This window comes from Zingiber officinale, chromosome 11A (genome assembly GCF_018446385.1).
Source record: "Zingiber officinale cultivar Zhangliang chromosome 11A, Zo_v1.1, whole genome shotgun sequence".
NCBI lineage: Eukaryota > Viridiplantae > Streptophyta > Magnoliopsida > Zingiberales > Zingiberaceae > Zingiber > Zingiber officinale.
In genome coordinates this window covers 57,378,904-57,387,378 of record NC_056006.1, presented here as the reverse complement: position 1 = coordinate 57,387,378, position 8,475 = coordinate 57,378,904, and positions in this window count along the sequence as shown.

Below are 8,475 nucleotides of genomic sequence, written 5' to 3'. Positions count from 1 at the left end.
GGTGGCCGACCACTTGATTTAAGAAAAGGAAATTAGTTTTAATTAATTAAATTTTCCTTTTCATGGCAAAGTAATAAGGAAGTTTTTATTTAAATTTTCCTTATTTGCCAAGACCAAGGATTATAAAAGAGGGGGTAGGGGTGCCTTCATGGCTAACAACTATATTCTATTTTCCTCACTCTCTTCCTTGGTGGTGGCCGGCCCTAGAGCTTCTTCTTCTCCTCTTCTCTTCTTCTTTAGTGGTCGGTTTCATCCCTCTCTTGGAGCTCTTGTTGGTGGCCGGTTCTAGGTACGAGAAGAAGGAGAGAAAGGAGGCTTTGTTTCTTGCATCCCTTGGAGCTTGGTGGTGGTGGTCGAACCTCTGCATCCTTGGAGGAGTCTTGGTGGCTGAAACTTGGTGAGGAAGAAGAAGGGCTTGGGTGGTTCTCATCTTGGTAGATCGTTGCCCACACAACATCTGAGATAAGAAGAGGAATACGGTAGAAGATCAAGAGGTTGTTGCATACAAAGAAAGGTATAACTACAAATTGTTTTCTGCATCATACTAGTTTTTCTTTGTATGAATTCCAAACACAAGAGGCATATGATTCTAGATTTTTGGATTAGGTATTCGAAGTTATGTTTCTTTTATTTTATTTTGATCTTGTGATTCGATTGTTCTTTTTGATTAAACCTAATGTTATTTTAGGAAATTGAATATTGAATTTCGTTAAGAGGCTTTGTCGAGGTAGTGGTGGATGTTTCCATACCCAAGAAGACCATGTGCCTCGCCATGTTTGACCTGAGAGCCAATTTCCAAAATTGATATTTAATTGAATTTATAACATTGGTGGATTTGGATCAATAATGTTAAGTTCCGTTTGCGATCCAAGTCTAAACCATTAAGAACAGATAAGTTAAATTTGGAATCAATAATGTTAAGTTTCGTTTGCGATTCCAAATTTAATTTCTAAAGAACACAATAGGTTGTTAGGAAAGGTTCAACACTCATACAAAATTTTTATACAGTGGAACCGGTACGATCTTCCTAGGACCAACCAACACTTAGGTTGTATATCTTATGAGGTACCCTCTCCTTCTCTTTTATAATCCTTGGTCATGGCAAAAAAGGAATCTTTTAAAACTAATTAAAACTTCCTTATTTGTGGCCTCCCCTTAAAAAGGAAATTTTAACAACAATTAAAATATCTCTTTTCTAAATTTCCTATTGTACATGGCAATAAAGGAAAGTTTTAAAAATTAATCTCTCTCTTTTAAAACATGTAGACAACTACAAAAAATAAAGATTAATTAAAACTTCTCTTTTTAAATCATGGTTACAAAAAAAGAAAGTTTTATTAAAATCTCTCTTTTAAACATTATAGATAACTACAAATAAGAAAAGATTTTAACAAAATTAAAATCTCTCTTTAATCTTTTGTAGATAGCTATAAAAGGAAAGATTTAGAATTTTAAAACTCTCTTTTAAAACCATGAGGATGACTATAAAAGGAAATTTTAAAATTAAAATTTCTCTTTTAAATCCCTTCATGAATGGCTACAAAAGGAAAGATTTTAGCAAAAAAAAAATCTCCCTTTAGTTCTAATGGTGTGGTCGGCCCCATGCTTGGACACCAAGCATGGCTTGGCCGACCACCTCTTGGGCTCCAAGCTAATACTTGGTCGGCCCCCTTGCACCAAGCAAGGATGTGTCCGGCCCGTTACTTGGGTAAGAAGTGGACTTTGTGGATATAAGGCTTTATAGAGGCTACAACAGGGACCGAGAGGAGGAATTGGTTTTGGTCCCAGATGAGCTTGATGTTCCTGTGTTCGCCCTGAACACCCAACTCAAGTGCATCAATAATAACTCAAACCACTAAAGAGTTATTATTGAACTACCACATCAATCTCATATTACATTATGAGCTCCTTATTATGAGTGTGTTAATCTCCCTGTGTTTAAGATATCGAATGTCCATTAATCAAATGAGTTATTGACACTCACTTAATTAACATCTAGCTCCAAGAGTAGTACTACTCAACTTCATTGTCATGTCGGATTAGGTCCACCTGCAGGGTTTACATGACAATCCTTATGAGCTTCTCAAGGGGGCATCATCAACCTAGATTACTAGAACACAGTTTCCTTTTATAATCAACAACACACCATATAAATAATATTATTTCCCAACTTATCATGCCTATTGATCCAACTGAATAAATCTCACCCATTGATAAATTAAAGAAATAAATACTAAGTATATGTGCTTGTTATTATATCGGGATTAAGAGCACACACTTCCATAATAACAGAGGTCCTGTTCTTTTATGCAGTCAGTATAAAAAGAACAACCTCAAATGGTCCTACTTAATACACTCATAGTGTACTAGTGTAATTTTATAGTTAAGATAAACTAATACCAAATTACTCTACAACCATTCCAATGGTTTGTCCCAATCCATCTTGGTTGTGAGCTACTATTTATAATTTATAAGGAACTGATAACATGATCTTCTATGTGACACCACATACCATGTTATCTATAATATAAATTAAATGGACAACTACATTTAATATAAATGCAGATATTTGACCAATGTGATTCTTATTTAAAAATAAATGTTCATACAAAAAGCTAGGCTTTTAGTATACATCCTAACAATCTCCTACTTATACTAAAAGACTATGCTGCCATACATCTGATTCCCATCCCCTCAACATGCCCATCAAAAGCTCTCGCCGGAAGGATCTTAGTGAAAGGATCTGTCAGGTTATCTTATGATGCAATCTTGGAGACAACAACTTCTCCTCGTTTTATGATGTCTCGTATCAGGTGATACTTGCGCTCAATGTATTTACTTGCCTTATGGGCTCGAGGTTCCTTCGAGTTTGCAACAGCACCACTGTTGTCACAATAAATTGTGATAATTTTGGGCAAACCATGAATCACATCTAAGTCCATCAAGAAGTTTCTGAGCCATACAACTTCTTTGGCTGCCTCAGAGGCTGCCACATACTCAGCTTCCATGGTGGAGTCCGAAATATATTTCTACTTAACACTCCTCCATGTTATGGCTCCACCTCCCAAAGTAAATACATACCCTAAGGTAGACTTACTATTGTCCCTATCTGATTGGAAGTCAGAATCCGTGTAGCCCACAGGGAGCAAATCATCAGCCTGGTAAACTAGCATATAATTTCTAGTCCTTCTCAGGTACTTCAATATATGCTTTACGGCAGTCCAATGTCCTTGTCTTAGGTTACTTTGATATCTGCTAACCATGCCCACGGTAAAACAGATATCCGATCTCATACATAGCATCGCATATATTAGGCTCCCTAGAGCCGAAGCATAAGGAACTGCCTTTATCTCCTCTATCTTCTTTGATGTCTTAGGACACATCTCTTTAGATAAAGGTACTCCATGCCGAAAAGGTAAGAAACCTTTCTTGGAGTTTTGCATGCTAAAACGAGCTAGGATAGTATCGATGTATAAAGCTTGGGATAAGAACAACATTCTTTTCTTGTGATCCCTTATTACTTTGATCTTAAGAATATGTCTACATTCTCCCAAATTCTTCATATCAAACTGCTTGGACAACCATACCCTTATGTCTGACAATACTTTGACATTATTGGCAATGAGCAAAATATATTTACATATAGTACAAGAAATACCACCACATTTCCGTCACTCTTCTTGTATACATAAAATTCATCCGGACACTGAATGAATCCATAAGACTGGATAACTTCATTAAACCGGATGTTCCAAGATCTTGAAGCTTGCTTTAGTCTATAAATAGACCGATTGAGCTTACATATAAGATGTTCTTTGCCCTTCGCAATGAATCCCTCTGGTTGCTTCATATGGATATTTTCTTCAAGACTTCCATTAAGGAAAGTTGTCTTGGCATCCATTTGCCAAATCTCATAATTCATATGAGCAACAATAGATAAAAGAATCTGGATAGACTTAAGCATGACTATCAGTGAAAAGGTTTCCTCATAATCAATTCCCTCTTTCTGAGTATATCCTTTTGCAACAAGCCTTACTTTGAAAGCTTCCACCTTCCCGTCTGTCCCTCTTTTTCTTTTATAGACCCATTTACACCCAATGACTTTTACACTATTTAGTCGTTCTATAAACTCCGAGACCTGATTAGAATACATAGATTCTATTTCAGAGTTCATTGCACTTTGCCAAGATGCTGCATCTTGGAGTGATTCATCATATATGCAGGGATCAGGTTCATGTTCACCAAGGATCAAGTCCAAAGACTCTCCCAAAAATATGAATCTATCAGGTTGCCAAACAACCCTCCCACTACGACGTGGCACTGCTTGTAATTGTACATCATTTGTGACACGTGTTGTAGTTTCTTGTGGTATCTCGTCTTGTACCATTGGTACTAAATTAGACATGTCCTCTCTTATTTCCTCAAGAACAATTTTACTCATTGACTTATGATTCATTACATAGTATTCTTCTAAAAATCGAGCATTGGTGCTATCAATGACCTTCTGATCTTTAGGACTATAAAATAAACTACCTTTCGTTCCTTTAGGATAACCCATAAACAAGCGAACTTCTGTTCGTGATTCCAACTTATCAGTGTCTCCCTTCAGCACATGTGCTGGACTATCCCATATCCGAATATGCTTCAAACTAGGCTTACGCTCATTCTATAATTCTATGTGAGTAGAGGGTACTTACTTAGAAGGTACCATGTTCAGAATGTATACTGTCATTTCCAGAGCATATCCCCAAAACAAATTTGGTAATTCTGAATAACTCATCATTGATCTTACCATTTCCATAAGAGTCATATTCCTTTGTTCTACCACACCATTCTGTTAAGGTGTACCAGGTGCAAACAGTTGGGATTGAATCCCGGCCTCTGATAAGTAACCCCTAAACTCTCCTAAGAGGTACTCTCCACCACGATCAGACCATAGTGTCTTGATACTTTTACCATGGCATTTCTCCACATCAGCCTTGTACTCTTTGAACTTATCAAAGCACTCAGACTTGCGGTGCATCAAGTAAATGTACCCGTATCTCGAATAGTCGTCTATAAAAGAGACGAAATATTCGAAACCACCTCTTGCCTGGATAGTCATAGGTCCACACAAATCAGAATGAACCAATTACAACACATCTTTGGCTCTATAACCCTTAGCCTTAAAAGGTCTCTTGGTCATTTTTCCTTCCAAGCAAGACTCGCAGGTTGGAAAGTTTTCCAATGAACTCAAAAGTCCATTGGCTATTAACCTTTGAATCCTACTCAAGTTAATATGACCTAGCCTTAGATGCCAAAGATATGTTTTGTTCATTTCCGAAGGTTGATTTCTCTTATTAGAATTAGAAGATTTGTTATTAATTTTCATTTGTTGCATCATGGGAGTTATTGGATTTAGAGTATATAAATTGCAAACCAACGTACCAGAACAGATAACTTTCCTATTTTTCTTGATAACAACTTTGTTATCAAAAAAGACAGAATATCCATCCTTAAATAGTTTAGAAACTGAAATCAAGTTCTTTCTAAAACTTGGTACGTAAAGACAATTTCTCAAAATCAATGTTTTATTCCTAAATAAACATCTCCCACTGCAACAGCTGCTACTTTTGTAATAGTGCCCATGTAGACGGTGATTTCCCCTTCATATAGTTGTCGGGTTTCCTGCAACCCCTGCAATAAATTACAAACATGATTAGTGGCTCCCATATTTACACACCAGGTACCGGTAGATAACACTGCTAAACATGTTTCGACAACTAATGAATAAGATGCACCTTCATTATTCTCGTTTCTGCGAGGGCAGTCCATCAAATGAGCCATCATTTTGAGGATATAATCCCTTACGGGTGTCCCCTCAATCATGGTGGTCGTCATTAAGTTTCTCATGGCCTCCTGCCTGGCAGCCTGATTCTGGTGTCCGAAAAGTTCCTCGAGATTGACAGTGTGTAAGGCCTGATGCTAATGTTGCAGCACATTTGACATCGAAGCCAAAATGTAACACCGCGCCATCTCATCTGCCTTGACCCATTTCCTATGTCTCTCTATCTCCTCTTTAATAGAATCATTATCAAGTATGCTAGGACAGACCTCAAGAAGTACGAACTTATATCCTTCAGCAGTTAAGACAATGTCTAAGATTTGTTTCCAATCAATGTAATTGGGACCAGTAAGTTTGTTAACAACTAGGGAATTGTAAGTCATCCTAAGAATCACAAAATATTTTGTCAATACTTTAGAATTTAAAATAATATTGTTTTCTCAAACAATATCATTTAAATTCATCAACACCTCAAACACCGTGAATTTTGTATGCCACGATATTGTGGACGTATACAAATTCGAACATTTGTAAGAGGGTGTTTTACCCATTAATTTTATTATCTTGTTAACCTAACTTTATGATAAATAAAATTAATAGTTAGTTTTTCTTCGGTTACACAAATAATAGTAGTGACTCCGATGGGGAGGATACTATTAAATACGCCTAAGTGTATACCATTACTTGATACTAAGTTCATTAAATAGGATTGTGCCCCTTCATATGGAAAAGATCACACTATCCTAAATAATTTCCTATAATCATCCATTAAGGAAGTTTGATCTAGTGATCCGCAAACAAACTCATCCGATGTGGAGGAAGGCACTCAGAGCCAACGTGCAAGTTTGAATGTATTACTTACAAACCAGTAATGGAGACCATGGAATTTAATTAATTCATCTCCCACTTAGTTATTTAGAAACAAGGAATTTTAACATGCACACAAGCACACAAATATAGCACATCACAGCATAAAAGACAATAAATATGAAAACTAATTTTCCAACTATTATGACATCATCCATAGCTATCCTCCGTGTGCCGCCAACCCTAGCCACCACCAATGGGTCATGTCGTCATGTCTATCTTTCTTTCTTTTTCCATTGCGCCTCTGGTCCTCAAATAGCACCACGCCTCACAAGGATATGATCCGCGACAAAAAAAATAAAATTTTACATTTATTGATCCTATATTCCACGAAGGAATATACATGTAATCTAGATCGAACAAAATGTAAAATCCTAAAACTAATACAGCTCCTACTGTATTTAATAATTATAATCATGCACACATATAAAATGCCCTCGACATGTCCGAGGGTCCAATCACACACAATCACAATAGGCTATAATAGTTGGATCCTGCAACCACAGAGTTAATCTATTTGCACATCCTACTATTATCCTGCCTAAACTTATGTATGAAAAGTGAATAATTAACTGAAAATCAAACACACAGAGGCAAAACCCTAGCTCTGATACCAATTGTTGGTTGCTACACCTGGATTCCGTTCTGCTTCCCCTGTACAAAATTTGTACAAGCACAGAACTTTCCTAACAACCTATGTGTTCCTCATGAGTTAAACTGGAATTGGAAATAGAACTTAACATTCTTACTTCAAGTTCAACTCATGTGCTCTTCAGTAGTTAAAACTTGGAATGCAAATGATACTTAACATTATTAATCTAAGTTCATCCTATGTTACAAAAGTTGATTAAATATCTATTTCAAGGATTGGCTTCTAGGTTAAATATGGCGAGACACTTGACCTTCTTAGGTATGGGATCATCCACCACTTCCTAGACAAAGTCTTTCAAAGAAATTGGATATTTAAACTTCTTACAGTAACCATAGGTTTAACTACAAAGACCTCAATAGAAGCACAAGATCAAAACACTAAAACAAAACACAAAAATGAAACATAAAATCGCTAGCCTCTTGTGTTGGTATTTCAGGATTCATATAAAGAACACAAACTAATTAATTTGAAGCAGAAACAATTAATTAGTTATACCTTTCTTTGTAAACAAAGACCTCTTGATCTTCTGTTGTATTCCTCTCCTCCTCTTGGACGTCGTGTGGGCAACGATCTACCAAGACAACTCCACCCGAACCACTTCTTCGCCTACAAGAAAACCTAGCCACCAAGGGATGACAAAATAGAAAATTTTCTTCTCTTCTTCTCTTCCAAGTAACTGGCCATCTTCTCCTTCCTTTCCTCTATACCTCCGGCTACAATGGGATCTAAGATGAGCTCCAAGTAAGGTCGTCGGCCCTAGGTTATGGTCGTCTACCAAGACAACTCCACCCGAACCACTTCTTCGCCTCCAAGAAAACCTAGCCACCAAGGGATGACAAAATAGAAAATTTTCTTCTCTTCTTCTCTTCCAAGTAACTGCCCATCTTCTCCTTCCTTTCCTCTATACCTCCGGCTACAATGGGATCTAAGATGAGCTCTAAGTAAGGTCGTCGGCCCTAGTTTATGGCCCTAGCTTGGATGGAATCCTTTTCTGTCGCCGATTGTAGAAGGAAGATGAATATTGTAGCCGGTCCTTAAGGAAGGAGATGAGGGAAGGGCCGACCACCAAGGGATTAGGAAGAGAGGGAACTTAGGTTGTATATCTTATGAGGTACCCTCTCATTCTCTTTTA